Source organism: Nyctereutes procyonoides, unplaced genomic scaffold (assembly GCF_905146905.1).
Source record: "Nyctereutes procyonoides isolate TBG_1078 unplaced genomic scaffold, NYPRO_anot_genome, whole genome shotgun sequence".
Lineage (NCBI taxonomy): Eukaryota > Metazoa > Chordata > Mammalia > Carnivora > Canidae > Nyctereutes > Nyctereutes procyonoides.
Window position 1 is genome coordinate 59,726,339 of NW_026575146.1, and position 22,282 is coordinate 59,748,620.

At 40.9% G+C, this 22,282-nt stretch overlaps 1 protein-coding gene across 1 annotated transcript in view; it reads left to right on the forward strand.

Moving 5' to 3' along the window:
• The window catches only part of JAK2 (Janus kinase 2), a 232,680-nt gene that overhangs the window by 61,204 nt on the left and 149,194 nt on the right, over positions 1-22,282 (forward strand). The window lies entirely within an intron of this gene.

The window sequence follows — 22,282 nt, forward strand, 5'->3', positions numbered from 1 at the left end:
GAACTATCTTTTATGCTTCCCTGAAATAGATTATTATATTCTCTTAGGGGAAGATAGCAAAGGACACTTTCTCTGGGAAAGCCATTAACTGAAGGGTCTCTCTGGAAGCTCACTTTGAACAGACTCACTTTCAGTATTGGGTTCACATCATAAAGAAGTGTGAGAACAAGTTACAAGAAACACTTGTCAGAAGCTGGCAGGCTGTAACTCTGCTTTCTTTATGTGAAAGCCAAATCAGAGTGCACTTGTATTGTGCCCTGGCCTCTGAGGGGTCACATGCACACAAATTCAACCTTTACTATCATGCAGACACATGCCCACACTTGTGCAAGAGCTGATAGTTTTTACATAGATGCAATCTGTAAATTTTCTAGGAAATAATACATTGACTCATCAAAGATTTCTGCAATCTGAATCTTCTAGTGGTCAAGGCATCATTTTAAATAGAATTTAGACTAATACCTTTATAGTTCAGAAGGTGATCAGTTGTGTGTGTGTGTGTGTGTGTGTGTGTGTGTGTAGGCTTGAAAAAAGCATAATTTTCTATCCTCGTCTAGTTTGAGTTTACTTTGTCCCCATGTCTGGGTGAAAGACTACATCTCTGGTTTTCCTCTTGCTGTCCAAAACACCTCATCATCTCTCCTGAGGCCTTTAACAGTTGGACTCTGGTTGGTTGCCTGTATTAGGTACTAGGCTTTCTATACTTCCAACTGCCTACGTCAGCTGCTTGGCAGGTCAAAAGTAGAAATATGATTGGCCTTTCCACTTGTGGGATTTGTCAAACTCTTTCAAGGACTGAGCATTCTTACAGAGACACCAGCTAGTTTTACCCCCACGAATCAAATGTATTGGCATGAAGTATTTTTTGTTTTTTTGTTTGTTTGTGTGTTTTTTTGCATGAGTTTAAATCAGAGGGTATGAAGGTCTTTCTTCTCATTTGGAGTGAGGATCCATGTTCATCTTCTCTCCTATAAAATTCCTGCTCACTTGAGCCCAACAGTTTGAATTGAGCTGTTGGCATTGGTTTGCTTCATCCAGCCTATTTGTGGCTCATTAATCTACTTTGGCTTGGGTCTGGTCACATGGTCAACTGCATGCTGCTACATTGAGAGGGCCTGAGCCTTCTACTTGGGAAGAAGGGCACCCTGAACCTACCTTTAGAAAGCCAAGTAGAAACCAGAAAAAAAGAGGCCTTTGGGCTGCAACTCTAGGGCTTTCAGAGAATCCCTCTTTTTCAATGATTTCTCTTAGGTTTTATTGTTCTTCCTTTCCATGAGTTGCAGGCCCCGGAGAATTGGGCCCAAAAGATGATTTTGCCATAGTTTTCTCCAAGGCACCTGACTTCCTTCTAGCCCAGGCAAATGAAATCCTTCCAGCACACATACCATGTTGCTAGGTCTCTGAGTATAAGGCTAGAGAGTCAACACCCAGCCAGTGAGAAACAAGTGTGTTTAGGGTCATCTTTATCTTCTGCTCCAGCATCTGTGGTCAGTGCAGATGTCAGAAGTCCTGGGATCACCCATCTTCAACCCCCCACCCCCACACCCAACTCTTTTCCCTGCTCCCTTTCTCCTTTTTTCTCCTTCCTGCTGTATCCTTTAGAAGCATAATTGACCCTGTGCATCATCTTCTCTCCATGTCATGTTCCTCTTGTGTTGCCTGTTACAATGAAGCTGCCACCCTTCTGCTGAAAGCATTTCCTGCTGTTATTCATGCCTCTCCTCTCCTTCTCATCAAACTCCCTCAAGCTCACTTCCTCTTTAACTCTCCTCTAGTCCACTCCTCTTGTCTCCATGCACACTGCCTCTAGTTCACTGCTCTCACCCTGTAGAAGCTTCCAGTCCTACCCCTCCCTGTCTTCAGGTCTTCCCTACCCTGGGATCTCATCTTGTTCCTGCAGAACAGCCAGGGGCTCTTGTCTGTGTCCCCATAAACCCCATGCTCACTCCTGTTGTGAGCGGAATTACCCCCTTCCCCAACTAATCAATACACTCATTATTTCTCCTTTGCTCTTGTAACTCCAGCACCCAACCCAGACCTGACATACAGCAGATGCTCAATTACTAGCTGATGAGTGAATGAATGAGATATTTAGAAGAAATTTGGAAAGTTGAGTTTTTATTTGAGGAGAGATATTGAGGGCATTAAAGATACTTTTTAATTTTTTCTTGGATAGATTTTGAGATGTGATTAACATTTCTACCTTTCTTTATCTTTTCAAGTTTATAGCACTAACATATGGAATTGATACTTTCTTGTAATTGCAAAGTGCTTCTTTGATTGTTTTTCATTCTGTGGTCTGCACTGTATTGATAGAACTGGAAAGAAAGCATGTGTTTTAAATTCCCTTGATTCCCATGTGACTCTTATGGTGTTGTCCCCCACCCACCCCACCTCCGGTGCCAGGACACAGGCAGACTTGATCAGATCTGGGCAGCAGACAAGAGTTGGCTCTTGCAGGAATTAGCCAGCTTGCCGGATTTGCTAGGTGAAAATGGTTCTTAGTACAGATGCCAGTAAACATTGGAAAAAGATCAGTGCTGGGGGAGCCAACATGGGAACAGCAAGCCAGGAACCAGGAGGGAGATGGACCATGATCACAAGGCTTATCAAAGATACAGAGTCCAACCAGAGCAGCAGAATGACAGTAAAAGGATCTGATGTCTGAAACCAGGATTGGCTCATACATTTTAATGCTGGTTTATGCAAATGATAAGGAGTCCTTTAAAAGCCTTGGCCCGGGGAAGCCTGTCTGTCCTGTTCAGCCTTAAAAGCCCATTCCAAGGATAGCTAAGGATTTCCAACAGGTCTGTACCATCCATTCTGTTTTATTAGGTGCCGCATTCATATTGCGTTTGTACTAATTTGTTTCTCATGATGTACTATCAAAAAAGGATGTGAGATGGTTCAGAATAAGAGTACAGATACACTAAGATTGATACCAGTAAATCAGGTTAAAACGGAGATATCCAAGCAGAGAGGAAGAAAATTAATATTATCTTAAAAAGTCATGGCTAAAGGAAATTACATTATTAAGAGCAAAGTTTGGCCCTGGGCTTTCTAGCAGCTTCAGCAAAATAGAAACTACCTGGATTTTATATTTTTATATCTTTATTAAATAGTGTCAAAGTTTTGTATAACTAAGAAAAGAGTATCTATTCATCAGGAGAGGAAATTCTGTCTTGGCTATGGTAATTGCCCTGCAGATCTTTATCTAAGAGGTAATGAGCAATATAATAAATTATTCATATCTGTAGTATCCTTATTAATGTTCTTTTTGATAGTGGTTCTGAAAGCAGAGGATTAAAATCTCTTAATCATGATTGCATTTCTGCCTTACTTCTATACATTTTTATCTTATATATTTATTGCTATAGTTAGAGCATAAATTCAGGATTATTGTGTTTTTATCACTATTTATTATGAGTTCTATTAATACAATGTCCCTGTTTATTACTGTAAATGCTTGTCTCTCAATGCTCTTTGATATAAAATTGACATAATCAGATACCATAATTGAACCCTTAAAAATGTCATCATGAGTTTGCTTATGTTAGCCACATTTTGAGTAATTATTATTACAGATCTTTGCTCAGTTGGTTTGAATCTCTTCTCTTCATCCCATCACTGTTTTTTTTAGATTTTATGCTATCTTTACACATCCATTGCTATCAATCATTACAGCTGCACATTACAAGTTTACAAACTTTTTGAGGCTCTTGAACTATGTATTTTCCAGATGGACTGTGCCAGTTAACATGTTTTAAACTGGACACCAGTTAACTGTGCCAGTTAAAAATGTTTTAAACTGGGCACCAGCATTGTATGTATCAGCTTCAGGCAAAAGTTAATTTAGCATGAAGCTCTGACATTCCTTTTCTATTCTTCTTGTTTTATGTGTATAATTTGACAAAGTGATGATAAAAACGAACTGCCTTTTATAATAACACCCATTTATCACCTCTCTTAGATGCCTCACCAATAAGTTTCTCAAATCTGGCTACTAATATTGAAATTCCTGATCATAATCATTACTGGAGATCTCATTCATTTTCTTTAAGATCTGTTGGAACTTGAAGTTTCTACTTCTCTGTCAACAAAACTATGTGATGAAATCATTTCGTTTATATGTAATTGGCATCATTTTGAAACTTATTTACCTTGGAATCTCCAGTGTACTTTGTAAACTTTATTACTGCTTGATATTAGGAAAGGGAATGATTTAGACAGCAGTGTCAAAGCGGTCAAGATCTTTCTTGTTTGATTTATTCTTGAATTATCAGGCACAAAGTCTCACTGAAATGTTGATTGCTATATTTTATGTACTGCAGCCAAGAGGTGGAAGTCTCGTTAGCTTATTAAATGGGTATTTCTGAATCCGTACTTGGACCTACAGGAACATGAGAAATCAGACAAAAGTGGAAGTGGTGATAAGAAATATTCAAAAATTCAAATAGCTGATGAAAACATCTGGGCTTTTGAGGGAAAACCTTGGAGGATTATCTTATAGGCTGAAGAAATATGGGTAATGAAAATGTGTTTGGATATGAAGACCCTCCTGATAATGAATATTGTTAAGTCCTAGAATCACTTTTTAAGTCTTGATGGATTTTTCTTTCTTTAAAGAATAGATATACAGCTGGCCAGGATGAACCGTAGGGTTTTGTCACTCAAAGTGTGGAGCACCTGCGTGGCTCAGTGGTTGAGCATCTGCCTTTGGCTCGGGGTGTGATCCCAGGGTCCTGGGATCCAGTCCCTGCAGGGAGCCTGCTTCTCCCTCTGCCTATGTCTCTGTCTCACTCTGTGTGTCTCTCGTGAATAAATAAGTAAAATCTTAAAAAAAAAAAAAAAGTGTGGTCCACAGACCAGGGATATCTGTGTTACCTGGGAGCTTGTTAGAACTGCTTGGACTTCACCATAGATGTACCAGTCAGAATCTGTGTTCTAGGGATCCCTGGGTGGCGCAGCGGTTTGGCGCCTGCCTTTGGCCCAGGGCGCGATCCTGGAGACCCGGGATCGAATCCCACATCAGGCTCCCGGTGCATGGAGCCTGCTTCTCCCTCTACCTGTGTCTCTGCCTCTCTCTCTCTGTGACTATCATAAATATAAATAAATAAATAAATAAATAAATAAATAAATAAATAAATAAAAAAGAATCTGTGTTCTAACAAGATGACCAGGTTGTTTGTATACACATTAAGGTTTGAGAAGCACATTGCCTTGGAGGACTGTTCTTGATGGTTGCATATCAGAGTTAACTGGGGAGCTTTTAAAAAATGCTGATGCCCACCTGCAGACATTCTGAGTAGGTCTGAGATGTGGTCCTGACATTGGGGATTTTAAAATTTCCCCAGATAATTCGCACTTGGGTGGCTCAGCCAGTTAAGCAGCCGGCTCTTGGTTTCGGCTCAGGTCATGATCTTGGGAACCTGGGATTGAGCCCTGCACCAGGCTCCCCGATCAACAAGGAATCTGCTTGCAGGATTCTGCACTGCCCCTCCCACTGCTTGCATGCACGCTCACACATGCTCTCTCTCTCTCTCTCTGTAAAATGAATAAATAAATATTAAAAAAAATAAAAATAAAAGTTCCCCAGATAATTCTAATGTGCAGCAGTTTCCACTGCCTTAGACCTGGCTTAGTGGCTTATGGAAGCCCAATGAAGCCCTGATTCAGACAGGTTGGTTGTTTTTTGTTTTTAATTGTGGTAAAAAAAGAAACAAAACATAACATAACGTTTTCCATTTTAACCATTTTCAGTGTACAGTTCAGTGGCATTAAGCACTTTCACAAGGTTGTGTTAACTATCACTGCTTGCCATTTCCAGAACTTGCTCATCATGCCAGTCAGAACTCCATCCCCACCCCCAATGGTTATCTCCCATTTCCCCCGAACCCTGGTCAGTCTGCTTTCTGTATCTATGTGTTGATCTATTTGGGAATGTTTTATATAAATGGAATCACACAGAATGTGGCCTTTTGTGTTTGGCTTCTTTCACTTCGAGTGTAATGTTTTCAAGGTGAATCCGTATTGCAGCATAGACTAGAATTTCCTTCTTTCTTATGGCCGAGCAATATTGCATCGTATGGATATGCCATATTTTATGTGTACAGTTATGCCATATCTGTTCATCTGTTGATGGATTTTTGGATTGTTTGCATCATATGGCTTTTGTAAACAATGCTGCTATGAACCTTAGTGTACAAGTATCTATTTGATTACTTGCTTTCAATTCTTATGGGTACATACCCAGGAGTGGAATTACTGAATCATATGCTAGTTCAGTGTAGCTGTTTGAGGAGTTGCCATACTGTTTTCTATGGTGGCTCCACCATTTTACATTCCCTCCTGAAATGCATAAGGGTTCTGACTTCTCAACATCCTCTCCAATACTTTTTATTATTATTATTTTTACAGTTGCCATACTGATTGTTTTTTATAGTTAATGTTTATTATATGGGAATAATTACTACATAGACAAAATATTCACATGAGTGATATGCTGACCGTGGATTCTCTGAAGACCAAGACTGTGCACTTGCAGTGGGAATAGCACAAGCACCACTGTGGCCCACCAGCCTGCTTTTAGCAAGCATTGGGAGGGAAGCAGGAAGAGCAGTACTGCCTCACTCTTCTAAGAGTTTTTGCTTAGAGACCCCTGGAAGTTAGGGTCCCAGAGGAATGGATTACTCCCTGCACCCCAGGCCTCTGCAAGGCAATGGCTGCATGTGAATTTCTTCAGCGTTGGAAACTACTCACATGGTGGGGACTCAGCAACCTATGTGAAGGTGCAGGGAAGTAATTCACTTAAATTACCTCAAGTAAGAAAGAGGTTATGTTAAGTATAGAGGGGTGTTGGCATCCTTCACTGTGCAAGAAAAAGCAAAACAACACAGCCCTGGGGAGACAGGAGCCAGAGGCAGGTTTCCCCATCCTAAGATGCCCTGGAGGCAGTAAGTGACTGGAACTTTCCTCAGTCTCCCATCATTAATGGATCCTCGCTACTCTTCACAAGTCTGCTTATTTCTGCCATGCAGTTGTAGTCTTTCTCTTTTTGGTGACTGCATTTCCTCTGCCCTAACTCTGCTTCTTACAAATTCAGTTTGCACAGGCTTTCAGGCATATTTTCAGTTCCTATAGCTGCCATTGCTTGCTGCCTCCTTCCCTCAGTCAAAATTCTCTGGAGATACCAGAAATCAGATTGGTTCAGCTCCACTCCTCATGCATCAGTCACTGTCAGGCAGGCTCCTTCTCCTGGTCCCAGCAGCTGGTCCGTCTGGTCTCCTTAGACAGAGGTGATGTATGGGGCAGTTGCACATGGAAGGGCGGGAGCAAAAGGCAGACACGACTGGTGTGTCTTGAACAGAATGTGGTGCACAATTGGCTTCTCTGTACCTACTCAGGTGGATTGTGAACGTTTTTTTTTCCATGGGAAAGTACTGGTTCATCATGAGGCCTGACTCTCCCACCCACTCGTAAAGACAAGCGTGTTCTTAAGTAGACATTTAAGAAACTACGAATGAAAGGGTCCAGATCTCTGGGCACCTGGTGACTCAGTGATGTGTCTGCCCCATGATGGGCTCCCTGCTCAGTGGGGAGTCTGCTTCTCCCTCTCCCTCTGCTGCTCCCCCTACTCATGCTCTCTCACTCACTCACTGTCTCTGTCAAATAAATAAATAAATAAATAAATAAATAAATAAATAAATAAATAAATAAGATATTTTAAAAAAGAAAAGAAAGAAAAGAAAAGAAAAGAAAAGAAAAGAAAAGAAAAGAAAAGAAAAGAAAGGTTCCAAATCTTCCCATGACTGGTAGGGTTGCCAAATAAAACACAAGACACCCAGTTAGATTTGAATCTTGTACAGGCCATGAATACATTTCGAGTAAGCAACATCCATGTTTGTGACATTTTTTAAATTTTTTAAAAATTTTTATTTATTTATGATAGTCACAGAGAGAGAGAGAGAGAGAGAGAGAGAGAGAGGCAGAGACACAGGCAGAGGGAGAAGCAGGCTCCATGCACCGGGAGCCCGATGTGGGATTCGATCCCGGGTCTCCAGGATCGCGCCCTGGGCCAAAGGCAGGCACCAAACCGCTGCGCCACCCAGGGATCCCCTGTTTGTGACATTTTTAAACTGAAATGATTGCTCATTGTTTTCTAAATTGGGCAACCCTAAATAACAAGGTTTTTCGGGATCCCTGGGTGGCGCAGCGGTTTAGCACCTGCCTTTGGCCCAGGGCGCGATCTTGGAGACCCGGGATCGAATTCCACATCGGGCTCCCGGTGCATGGGGCCTGCTCTCCCTCTCCCTGTGTCTCTGCCTCTCTCTCTCTCTCTCTCTCTCTGTGACTATCATAAATAAAAATTTAAAAAAATCTTTAAAAAATGGTATTTAAAAAAATAATAAGGTTTTTCAAAGAGAAAGCTCCTCTTGAGAGTGCTATGAAAATGTTGAGAAGTAGGGAATGGTCTGAGGTATTCCAACAACCTTCTGCTGGTGGGGGGATTTATTTGCATTACAGTATGTATTTTGTGGTCTCTGTATGATAATTTGTTTAGTGCTTAACCTTAGACTCCAAGATAAATCACAGCTGCTACCCACGGCTACTTTATCCCACGGTGCACTCCAGCTGGGCAATCTGGGGCAAAGTTAACAAAGGGACTATTCACAGTGCAGTGGGGAGTGTGCAGGAAACCATGAGGAAGGGGAGTGGGCAGCCACCCAAGGCGAGGACAGTCACTTCCTCTTGGCTGCTAAGCCACCTGTCAAGGGACCCCAGCGTTCCCGTGATAACCCTCCCAGGTAGAGAGCTGGAGAACATATACCTCACCTTCACTCTCCTGCCTTCCTGGGGCTCTCAGGTGACCAAGTCCAAGCAGAAGTCCCTGCAGAGGGGGGCGGTGAAGACAAGGGAGGTGTACAGAGGATCACGCAGGGCGGGGTGGGGGGCAGTCAGTCTTCCTCTGTATCACCAGGCCCTGTTCAGCATCTAACATGATCACCTTGCTTGATCCTTACAGCAGTATTTTAAGGAAAGAATGATTAAGATTCCCTATTACCAACATGGTAAAGGATTAGTGATACTGAATAACTGGCTCTTGGTCACACGGTTAGTAAACAGTGCTGGAATCCCAGACTCTATTCACTTTTGCATCATCGTATAAGACTATCTGGAAACATCTTTCTGGTTTTTTTTTTTTCCAGTTTTTTAAACTTTTATTGTATTTTTAAATTGTCAATGTTCACAAGTCTTGTTGCCAACTACTAAAATATCATTGCAGACCTAATTTAGAAGCCTGTATACAAAACATGCTTACTCACTTTGTTCACTTTCAATTTGATTTCTGGTATTGGGATGGCAGCAGTAGCAGAGAAGTCCAGATTTAAGAGTTGGGTCAGTCTGAGGGCGCCTGAGTGGCTCAGTAGATTGAATATCTGACTCTTAATTTTTGGCACAGGTCATAATCTCAGGGCATGGGATTGAGCCTTCTGTTGGGCTCCATGCTGAACGTGGAGCCTGCTTAGGATTCTTTCTCTCCTGTTCCCTTTGCCCCTCCCTCACGTTCATGTGCACACACACCCACCCCCCATAAATATATAAATAAATATTTTTTAAAAAAGAGTTGGATCAGTTTGTTGTTGCCTTGTAGGACAACCAATAGAAGGAGGCACCCACTCAAAATCCATGGTTCACTGGCGCAAGGCAAGACTCATCAAGTCAATGCTCTCAAACATCCCAAAGGGTAATTTTACAGAATCTTAGACTTGCAAGGGACCTTAAGAGGTGCCACCTCTCCCTAATGCCTGATTCCTCTTCTCAATTTAATCAGTCCCTTGTCCCTAGGGTTGCCTCCTGAGTAAACATACTGAGAAAGTATCTGACCAAGAGGTTAGGGGATGGGTCTACTAACCCCACTACTCTCCTGAGTGATTCTTCTTGCAGCCCAAGGCTTCCATTTCACAGCTGATCTTTGATGAGTCTTGGTTTGTCCACTGACACCATGGAGGTGGGTGACATAATATAGATTCATCTCCATAATCTCCATGAAAATTTGTAGTGTTTCTTGAAAGTGCCAAGTTGTGCTGGTGAAATAAGTAGTAACTAACTTAGATCCTCCCCCTAACTCAGTTAAATTTCTAATATTTAAAGGTCAGAAGAAGGGAATGTGGGTTGAAAGCTTTAATTGTGAGACAAAGCATGAAAGATGATTCAGTTAGCATGTCATTATTGGAAAATGGGAATAATGGAATGCAAACTGTTTTTGTTTCTGGGAAATAAAACAGAAAGACATAAAAACAAGTAACTTAAAAAAAAAGTCAAGCCCATTGTTCACAAAAGCTGAAGTCTTTCCTTTTATTTGGAGTTTTTTTTTTGTTTTTAAAGATTTTTTTAAATTATTTATTTATTTATGATAGTCACACAGAGAGAGAGAGAGAGAGAGGCAGAGACACAGGCAGAGGGAGAAGCAGGCTCCATGCACCGGGAGCCCGACGTGGGATTCGATCCCGGGCCTCCAGGATCGCGCCCTGGGCCAAAGGCAGGCGCCAAACCGCTGCGCCACCCAGGGATCCCAAGATTTTTTGTTTACTTATTCAGAGAGAGAGAGAGAGGCAGAGACACAGGCAGAGGGAGAAGAAGGTTCCATGCAGGGAGCCCGACGTGGGACTCGATCCCGGGTCTCCAGGATCACACCCTGGGCTGAAGGCGGCGCTAAACCTCTGAGCCACCAGGGCTGCCCTTATTTGGAGTTTTGAATCATTATTCCTCCAGAAAAGTAGTTTTTATTGGGTTTGCATAAGTTATTTATGCTATTTATTTCAATTTTATGTATTTTACATAATTCATATATATATATATTTTTTTCTTCCAACTTTTATGTTTAGAGGTTTTAGTAGTCAACGAAGATCAAAAATTCTATTTCAGAGGGAAGTTAGGTGAAGGGAGAATTTTACTTTTTGGACTTGGTTTCATCCCTCAGCTGGTTTTAGGGGTATAGGTGTTGTGGGCCTAAATTTTGTGTTCACCATACCTGTCCTTGTAACCCCTGACTTCCCCTGGGTCCCCCAGGGCTCCCCCTTCCTGCTCCCAGCACACCTCAGACATGTGTCTATATAGCACACACTTACTGCAGGTGTCTCTCCCTGACCTGAACCAAAGAGGCCTGTGGGTAACAAGGATGTCTCATTTGTCTCAGGGGGCCAGAGTGCCTGGCTCATAGTAGATGCTCGACAAATCTTTGTTGTTTTTTTTAAGGATTTTATTTATTTATTTGACAGAGAGAGAGTACAAGCCAGGGGGAGAGGCAGAGAGAGAGGGAGAAGCAGACTCCCTGCTGAGCAGCGAGCCCCATGAAGGGCTTGATGCCAGGACCCCAGGATCATGACCTGAGCTGAAGGCAGAGGCGTAACGCAACTAAGCCATCCAGGTACCCCTCAACAAATGTTTGTCGAAAGAAAGGATTCCCTCACCTTCCTGATGAAAGCAGGAGCTTGCCAGTACCTTCTGTATGATTGGGGTGGGGGAGCAGTGCCTCAATAGCCATGGGGCCATTGCAGGTTTCCCAGTGTATGTACCTGGTCCTAAAATTTCTTACTTTGTGCCTCTTTTCTTTGACTTTAATACAAACAGGAGCTTTGCTCCCACCTAAAATGCACATGTCTTCTGAAGAGGTTAACTCTTTAAACTTGACGAAGGCATAAGCCTTATTCTAAACCTTGCACCTGAGTGTAAGTCCACTCACGACCTCCAGTTCTGGGAGAGGGTTTGTTATAGGGAAGGGGAGGGATCGGATGAGGGTGCCGATGCCCTGGGGGAGGGTGCAGAGGGGAAAAATGCAGAGGGGACACAGAGGAGAAGCTCTAATTAATTTGGTGTCACCCTCACCATGCTGGCTTCTAATGCTTTTCAAAGGGTTCTTTGGGCTGTGAGATGAGAAAAATCTAAAAACATCATCCTTTCCAGACTTAAGTTTTGTAACCAAGGTCTTTAAAGATAATGCCTGGACCTTTGATTTTCCAATTCCAGCCAAAAAGAAACTTAACTGTAGGAGTAACTTAACAAAGGTGGAAATGGCAGGTCAGGAGAGACAGTGCTGTTAAGAGTTGGCAGTCATTTCGGGGGATAGACAGGATGGCCTTTCGGCCAGCCCTTAAATTATGCCAACTAAATGCGGTAGCTTAGCCTGCGGGCTGCTAAGATGGGCCCAGGATGATGCTGTGATTTACTCTGGGGAAATAAGTAGGGCAGCCGACTGTCCTGGTTAGTCTGGGACTGTCCCCATTTTAGCCCTGGAAATTCCATACCTTGGGAAACCCCAGCCCCGGGGAAAACCAGAGCATTCTGGTCACCTTCTAAGACCCACATGTAAGGCTGATTATGTTCTTTTAATTTTAATGATAACACAACTGCTAACTTGGTCTCCAGGACCTGTGGGAAAAAGATAAATATTTCAATAAGTAAACAACTAGCCCAGTTTGGAAAGATGTCAGCTCTGCTATCTCATTATGATAAGGCAATCTTATAATCAGCAGAGAACTCCCAAATGTGGCTATAAAAATAACAGCAGTTACATAATTAAACCTTGCTTGCTTAAACTGCTAGGAGACATTGCCAAATTTTAATTGAGCATGTGGAGATAAGTGCCTTACCCCCAAAGATGGTGCACTACACACACACAAACACGCACACGCACACACACACACACACACACACACACACAAAAGCGCACAGAGTAGATTTTTATTTTTCTGGTATAGCATACTTTTGTTTTAATTAAGTTTCCATCAGTTTTCACCATATTAAGAGAACACAGTGGGTTTTACAGTGGCAAAATATAATTTTATTTTAAATGGGTACCTGTTACTGTTGTTGACTGAAAGCACTGTACTGTGTCATTTCTTTAGTTTTTAAAAGATTTTTAAAATTGTTATTTATTCATAAGAGACACAGAGAGAGGCAGAGATAGAGGGAGAAGCCCGATGTGGGACTTGATCCGAGGACCCCAGGATCACACCCTGAGCTGAAGGCAGATGCTTAACCACTGAGCCACCCCAGCATCCTCATTTATTTCTTTAAATATGTTGAAAGAGGCATCGTTTCATTCATTCATAGCCTACCTGCACTGAGTATAAACTTTTGAGAGTTGGCATCAATTATAGAGATGCCAACACGGAGACAGGAGATAGAGAAGACAGAGCCGCCAAATGGCTACTGACTTCCTGATGCCTAATAATAGGTAGGAAGATGTCACAAATCAAATTGATAATGATACCCACCAAAGTAAGCATCTAAAATTTTTTTTTAAAAGATTACTAAATAACTGTTGGGTGGGGGCCCCTGGGTGGCTCAGTTGGTTAAATAACTCTTGGGTTAAGGAGAAACTCAACTGGTAGTTAAAAAACATGTGATGATGGACACAGAAGTATTCCTTTATAAAATCTGTGGTTTATAGTCAGCACACTACGCAGAAGGAAAACTTGTAGCCTTAAATATAGGTATTAGAAAATCAGAAATATTGAAAGTAAATTAAGCAAACTTTCAAATCAAACTTTAACATCCCAGTCCAATAACCACTTGAACAAAAATAACAAAGTGAACGCTGAGAAAAGGGGGAGAAGGTAAACCGTGTACTGGCAGGAACTCCTGCAATAGAAAGGTGAGTAGGGGCAGCTGAATGTGAGGAATTCCTCCTTTCAGGTAGGAATCTCAGCTGCTGGGATTCTGCCTTAGATACCTTCTGCCCAAGTAATATAGGCTAGGGACTTTGAAATGGAAATGAAGGAAGACAGCAGGATATCAGTGATGGCATCTGTGCGTGTGGGAATGTCAAGGGGAGGGTAATAACCAACATTTCCTAAGATCTATATGTCAAGCATTATGCTAGGCTTAATAATAAAGTTTCCTCACTTACAGATGAGAACATTGAAGCTACAGATAGCTTAGCGATATCTTCAGGTTCACCAGACAGCAAGTAATGGAGCTTCGATTTGAACTCTAGAGGGGCTATTAATTGGAGTTTAATTTACCACATGTTGTCAGTCAAAGGTGCCATTGGTTTTAGAAACATCATGGTTTGGGCAGCCCCGGTGGCGCAGCGGTTTAGCGCTGCCTGCAGCCCAGGGTGTGATCCTGGAGACCCAGGATCGAGTCCCACATCAGGCTCCTTGCATGGAGCCCGCTTCTCCCTCTGCCTGTGTCTCTGCCTCTCTCTCTCTCTCTCTCTCTCTCTCTCTCTCTGTGTGTGTGTGTGTGTGTCCCTCATGAATAAATAAATAGAAATCTTTAAAAAAAAAAGGAAACATCATGATTTGAAACTCATGTCTGTCTGGGAAGGTCATGGGCTATCAGTCATCCAGATTTTACAGTGAAATTGTTCAAGCTGCCTCTCAACACCTAACTAAGGTTCCCTGTATTAAAAGAAGGGGACATTTGAGAATAGTTGGAGAGAGGAGAAATACAGTAGGAAGGGTCCTGCTTGGAAGTGAAGGCTGTCCTTGGAATATGGGGCAGCTGAGATCTGGATGAGATGGTAAGCAAAAGTACAGAAAGGGAAGTGGGAAGATGCCCAAGATAAGGTCTGGCTATTTCAAAATTCTGACAAGGGTAGGCCCCACCCTCAAGAAGAAGACAAGTTCTTCCTCTTTCTCTGTCCTGTACAAATAAGTCCCCTCTTCCTAGGCCCAAGAGGGACAGGTCCACAAGCTGCGCTTGGGAAAACAGAGTGGGAAGGGACTTCGAAGCTATCCATCCCCCTCAGGGCCAAGCCTCCCTCATCCCCATACATATGACTCCAAACTACCCCCAACCATCTTTGCTGGAGCAGAGTGATATGAAACTTGCTCTTTCATCAGACAGTCCAGGTGTGATTTGGGTTTGAGCTAATTGCTACAAAGTTCTTCCTATCATTAGCAAAACTCTTGTCTCCTTGGGGCTTCCCTAAATTGGTCCTACTTCTGCCCTCTGTGAGGTATTTATTCAAATGGAATTTGATCTGTCATGTACTGTTGTTTTGGCTGATTTGCTAAATTGATTAGATCCCTCTATAAAGTCAGTGCTTTTTTTTTTTTTTTTTAAAGTCAGTGCTTTTGGATCAAGGTAAATGCTGATAAAATGTTCTGTCGATTATTTTTTCAGAAAGATTTTGCCACTACTTCGGGTTTTTGTTTGCTTGTTTTTTAAAGAATGCTTCCAACTTATATACTTATCTGTGAGAATAGGTTTATATTACAAATCTGTAGAATAATGGGCATACAGCATCCACATAAAAAAGAAACAATAAGTGTATGTTTTCTTATTGATAAGCACACCTTGAAAGCTGCTCCAGGGCAGCCCAGGTGGCTCCGCGGTTTAGCGCCACCTTCAGCCCAGGGCCTGATCCTGGAGACCCGGGATTGAGTCTCACGTTGGGCTCCCTGCATGGAGCCTCCTTCTCCCTCTGCCTCTCTCTCTCTCTCTCATGAATAAATAAATAAAATCTTAAAAAAAAAAAAAAAAAGAAAGCTGCTCCAGTACGTTTGTGGTATAATAAAGTAAATAGATATTGAGAAAAGGAGATCATCTAGTTTACCAACATGAGAAAATATTCCACTTCACTTTTAATTCAGAAAACTACGATGGAGGAGCACCTGGATGGCTCAGTGGTTGAGCATCTACCTTTGGCTTAGGTCGTCATCTCAGGGTCCTGGGATCGAGTCCCTCGTCGGACTCCCTGCATGAAGCCTGCTTCTCCCTCTATCTGTGTCTCTGCTTCTCTCTGTGTGTCTCTCATGAATAAATGAATAAAATCTTTTTAAAAAAGTAACAGTGGAAATGATAATGAAGTACCTTTCTTCTTCCATTCATTTAACTACAAAAAAAGCAACATTTGTAATAATATCCAATATTTGTTAGGAAGGGATAAAACTAGTGCTCTCATACATTATTACCATTGATATCACAAAAGTCTGTTGGAAATTGATTTAGAAATATCCGCTAAGGATTTTAAAGTATTCCTATCCTTGGGCCCCATAGAATTTTTGGGAATGTGTGTTAAAGAAATAATCAAAAGATTAAAAAACATGATGAAAGCATGTCATCAATTACAGGAAAGTTGTATATAATAGCGAAAATGTTGGTCACAGTTTAAAAATCCAACAATAAACAATAAGAAATGGTTAATAAGATGATGGCATATCCACTCTATGAGAGATTAGGAAGCCATTACAAATAGTGATTATGGAAAAACACATGGTGTCATTAGATGGTCCTAGTGGAAACAGCTTTGTTAAGTCATTAGTGTGAAAGCAGAAAAATGTTGAGACTCCAAAATGTTTGTAACCACAGGAAAAATTCTTACAGTATATAAACATCATTTATAGTAGAGATACACTGAAATTATTCTTCTGATAAAAAGATAGGAGAAGAATTTTATAATTCACCAAGATGGGAGCTCAGTGCCTCATTTAAAAAAATATATTTTATTTATTTATTTGACAGAGAGAGAGAGAGAGAGAGAGAGAGAGAGAGAAAGCACAAGTAGGCAGAGGGGCAGGCAGAGGGAGAGGGAAAAGCAGGCTCTCTGTGGAGCAGAGAGCTGGACACAGGGCTCCATCCCAGGATCCTTGGATCATGACCTGAACCAAAGGCAGACATTCAACTGACTGAGCCACTCAGGCGCCCAACAGTGCCTCATTTTTAATCAAAAGTGCTATGTAAATTAAGTTTCCTCTGGACTGTTGCCAAGAAGTGCATCACTAACCATGACCAGTAGAAAAATAGATCTATTGCTAAAATATGCAAATGTAAATGTAAAAAGCCCCTCTGGGGGATATACCCAACCTCTTATTCCTTCCTGTGCTGCTCCTCTAACAAAACTAGAGACCAAAGCGAAGAACTTCCCAGAGGTAGATTTTTGAAGTATTAACAAGATGCTAACACATAAGCCCAGCTCCTTTTCTCTGGGATAACAGAGAATACCCTGTTTCCTATACTCTGAGCTTTGGGTGGAAGAAGCACTCATGTAGTTAGTTACAAATGAAAGAGGGGGAAGACAGAGGAGATGCTGAGTGAAACACTTCAGGCCCTGGAAACACCCAGAGAGAATTCAGAGCTGGATTGTATCACTGGTTCTTTGGCCAGTAGAGTAGAAGGCACATTGCCTGGTTAAATACACACCTTCTTCCTTGCTCTCGCTATTTCTATTGAACTCTTACAGAATCTTTAGAACTTTCACACGTTTCTGTTGACTCTTTTACTCTATTTTTTTCTCCTCCAACTCCATTATGGAAGATTATCTAGAGTTTCCAATTTGTCTGGGGTCCCTACTAATAGTAGCAAGAACCTTGGTTATTGGGATTGGCATGATTCTTTGAGTCTCCAAAGCTCCTGATCATTTCAGGTTTGAGGACTCAGAGCTAAGGTAAAGATATGAGTGTGTCACTCAGTTTTCATACATGTGTTTGCTACTGGCGCAAAACTATGGGATATATTAGCTATTGTCACATTACTGCTGAGTAACAAACAGCCCCCACACTCAACAGGTCACAAAAATAAGCATTTATTTTACCTTGTTCATGAGTATGTAGATGAGCTAGGAACACTCTGTTTTCTGTCACAGGCCAGCTAGACTTGTGTCAAAGCTTCAGGTTGGGATCAGGCTCGCTGTGTTCTCATAATCCCATTAACTGCCTGAGATACATTCTTTCCCTGGTGGATCACCACGCACAGTCAGCAGAGTCAAACCACTTATTTAAGGCCTGTACTCCTATTTGCTATTACTGAGTGGGCCAAAGTAAGTTGATGCATGGCTACACCCAACATTAATGATGGGGAAATAATTCTCATTAGAAGTTCACATGGGGGAGGGGGGTTGAAGAGTTGAGAATAATTCTCTAATTTACCATAATTAATAAACAGGTTAATTCAAATACTTCAAAAGGAATACCTACTGGCTTGCAGAATAAGTAGAATTATGTCCATGTGTGGAAAATATCTCATTTTCCAGGTAGACTAATGAAAATTTAATAAAATATCTCAATTACCATATATTTTTTAAAAGGACATAGAATATCACTATATTTTAATGACCATTCCTGGGTATGACTATGTTGGGTGTCTAGCCAAGTAGAAACTGGTTTAATTGTAGGTAAGTTTCTGATTTTGGGGTTATACACACACACACACACACACACACACACACACACACACCATTTGTTTTTAGGAGTTTGTAATCAGTGAGTAAAATGTGCCCTGAAAGGAAGTCACTTGGTAAGAACCAGTATTTGGTAAGAAAAATGACTCAAGAAAAGAAGTTCCTTGTGGTTTTAAACATCATTATGTTACAGGTCTCTACAAAAATAAGACTTCCTTTAGAAAATAAGCTGATTTAAGGTTAAAGTTTTAAACTAGAGGTTTACATTTTAATTTTTCAATGAGAACACCTCTCAGGAAAATTTTCTATTTCTTTTAATATAAAAAAGTAAAGGTAAGGGGTAAGTAAAATCTGAGTTCCAGCTAATAGGTTTGTTTCCATTAGAACAACTTTAAACTCTAGGAAGAGCTGATTGCTCAGAAGAAATGTGAGAAATGGATTCAAGGAAAAAATGGCTAGGAATTTTTTTTTTCTATTTAATTTTTAAGTTAGTAGGGGTCTTTCTCCAAAATTTTTCTGGGTTTTAGATTCAGGTTAAACATTGGATAGCTATGAGGTATCAGGGAATTAATCAATAACAGAGAAGGATGGGATAATTTCCATTTCAGAAAATTTATCTAGCTTTACATACATGGAGAAATGGGACCATTGAAACATGAGATTTTGGCATTTTGTGTCCCTTATTAGAGGACTTCCTCCGGAAATGGAACTGTCACTGAAGCACAACATCCAGTTGTCTTTTTTCCAAAGAAAAAGGAAATTGCACATTCTGATTAACCAGCATGAATTATCCCTGATTAATGAACAAAGCACAGTTTTTCAGTACTTATGCCTTGGCACTGTGGAAGCAATCAAGTGAGGCAAGATCGCTATTGCCATAAAATCTTTTTTTTTTCCTTGAACAGACAAAAATAGGGTAATTAAGTAGGTAAAAGCAATAATTTTATCATCACAAAGACTGCAACAGATTTAATCAGTTCTTCCACGAATGCGTGAAGGTAATATTCATTCTTTCCTAAAGGCCACCATTCGACATGGATGAACAGAGGAAAATGTTTTAATATCTCAACAGACTTTGTGTCATAACTTTAATTTTTCAAGGTGCCTTTGTGTGTGTTTAAGATTTTATTTATTTAATTATTTGAGAGAGAGAGAGTAAGTGAGCATGAGACAGAACATGAATGGTGGGGGTTTGGGGAAAGGGAGATCCCTGCTGAGCGGGGAGCCCAGTGTGGGGCTGGATCCGGGGATTCCAGGATCATGACCTGAGCCAAAGGCAGACATTTAACCTACTGAGCCGCCCAGGCGCCCCTTAAGGTATCTTTGTATCCATCATTTTATTTTATTTCACAGTATTTCTACGGTGGGTCAGGCATTTTATTTTTTTATTTTTAAAGATTTTATTTATTTATTCATGACTGACACAGAGAGGAGAGGCAGAGACACAGGCAAGGGAGAAGCAGGCTCCCCGCAGGGAGCCTGATGTGACACCTGATCCCGGGTCTCCAGGATCATGCCCTGGGCTGAAGGCGGCGCTAAACCGCTGAGCCACCCGGGCTGCCCGGGTCAGGCATTTTAATGTCCAGTTTAAAGATATCTCTAATAGAGAAGTTACATTTTCTAAATAAAATCCTGCAACTGCTTAGTGGCTATGTTGTAATTAGGCTGTAAAGGTTTAAATCAGAAGTCTAAAACAGATTCATGCAATCCTACAATGCCCTAAGAGTGCTCAAAGAAAATGTGCTTTAAGTAATTTAACCTTATTAAAATAATTTCACTATGGGACAATGAAGTTCATTTTCTCATGTCTTTAGTATAAAGTTTACGTTTATGATGGATTAATTGTTTAGCTAGAAAGCAATATACCACAGCTTAGTATATGATGAAAAAACATCTATTTTTTCCTGCTTCATGGAAATGGAAGGAAGTACAAAGTGCATTTTTTCTTTATAAAATTCATATGCATCATTAGAGATAACTTGAAAAAATTTCCATCATTTCAACATCTAAAGTCAACTATGTTTCCTTTTCTATATAACTTTCCCCCAACATTTTATTAAGAAAATTGTCAAATACACTGAAAAAGTGAACTATCTGCACAATGAATTCATGTATATTTACCACCTATATTCTAGAATTAGCAATTAATTTGCTTTATCACGTATTTATCCAACCATCTATCTGTTGATTCCTCTGTCAATCTCTCAATTCATCTTATTTGTTTTAAAGATTTATTTCATTTATTTGAGAGAGAGAAGAGAGTGAGTGCAAGTGAGGGGAAGGGGCAGGGAGAAAGAGTATCTCAAGCAGATTCTACACTAAGCACAGAACTTAATGTGGGGCTCTGTCTCACGACTCTGAGATCATAACCTGAACCGAAACCAAGAGTCAGATGCTCAATGACTGAGCCACCCAGGAGCCCGAATCCATTTTTTTTGTTTGCATTTTGTAGTAAGTTGTAGACATCAGTATACTTCATCCAGTACTTAGCATGACAGTCATTTATTTATGTGTTTTTGTGAGGTGAGCTGTACATATAGTGAACATATAGTCTTTAGTGTACCATTCAATGAGTTTTGGCAAATGAATATGCTTGGATAACCCAAACTCTATCACAATATAGAATATTCCATAGAGAATGAAATTCAGAGATTTCATCTATACTTCTCAGATAATCCTTACATACTCATCCCTCAATGTTTTTCAACACAGCTTAGTTTAGTAGCAGGGTATAAGAGTTTCAGTTGTTGCACATCCTCACTGACATTTGGTATCATCAGTCTTCTTATTTTAGCCACTCTAATGCATTTACAGCAGTATCTCACTGACTAATGATTTTGAACACTTACTCATGTGTTTGTGACATTCCTACATTTTCCTTTGTGAAATCTCAGTTTAAATCTTGTGTCCAGGGATTCCTGGGTGGCTCAGCAGTTTGGCACCTGCCTTCAGCCCAGGGCGTGATCCTGGAGTCCCGGGATCGAGTCCCACATCAGGCTCCCTGCATGGAGCCTGCTTCTCCCTCTGCCTGTGTCTCTGCCTCTCTCTGTGTGTGTGTGTGTGTGTGTGTGTGTGTCATGAATAAATAAATAAATAAATAAATAATAAAATCTTAAAAAAATAAATCTTGTGTCCATTTTTTTAAGATTTTATTTATTCATGAGAGACACACACAGAGAGAGAGAGAGAGAGAGAGAGAGGCAGAGACATAGTCAGAGGGAGAAGCAGGCTCCATGCAGGGAGCCTGACGTGAGACTCGATCCCGGGACTCCAGGATCACGCCCTGGGCCAAAGGCAGGCGCTAAACCGCTGCGCCACCCAGGGATCCCCCTTGTGTACATTTTTAATTGGGTTGTTTGCCTTTTAATATTGAGTTGTATGGCTTTATATGTTTTGGATAATAGTCTGTTAGATATATGGTTTGCAAATCTTTTCTTCTAGTCTATGCCCTACCTATTCATTTTCTTTCTTTCTTTTTTTTAGAATTTATTTATTTATTTGAGAGAGAGAGCGAATGAGCATGAGCAGGGGTGAAGGGCCAGAGGAAGAGGGACAAGCAGACTCCCTGCTGAGCAGGGAGCCCAATGTGGGCCTCAATCCCAGGACTCCAAGATCATGGCTCCACCAAAAGGCTAATGCTTAACCAACTGAGCCACCCAGGCATCCCCTTCCTATTCATTTTCTTAGCAGTTGCTTTTGATGTAGAATATTTGTTCACTTGGTTATGTAGATCTTTCAAGTGTTGACATATTTCATTGTACAAAATTTTAAAAGCACATTCATTAATATCACTACCAATCTTAGCAGAAAAGTTTTAAAGTGTTGAAAAACAGTAAAGCTTATGCTGGACGATACAAGAGTTGCAAAATTCTTATTTTTATTTGAAAGCTTGAATCTTATATTTATGTTGTCAGTTTTTCCTCTTGAAATGACAGGCTTATTTACTTTCTTTTCAAGAAAATGTCTGCCATTACTCAATTCCGGAATTACCATAGCTTGTTTTTCAAGTAAAAATGATGCTCTGTGAAAAAATTGGCCAATTCAGCTCACAACTCAATCACTCGAATGTTTTTCCTCAAGAAAACCATCATAATTCAGTATGCAGCAGAAGTGCTTTATGTGGGACGCCTGCGTGGCTCAGTGGTTGAGTGT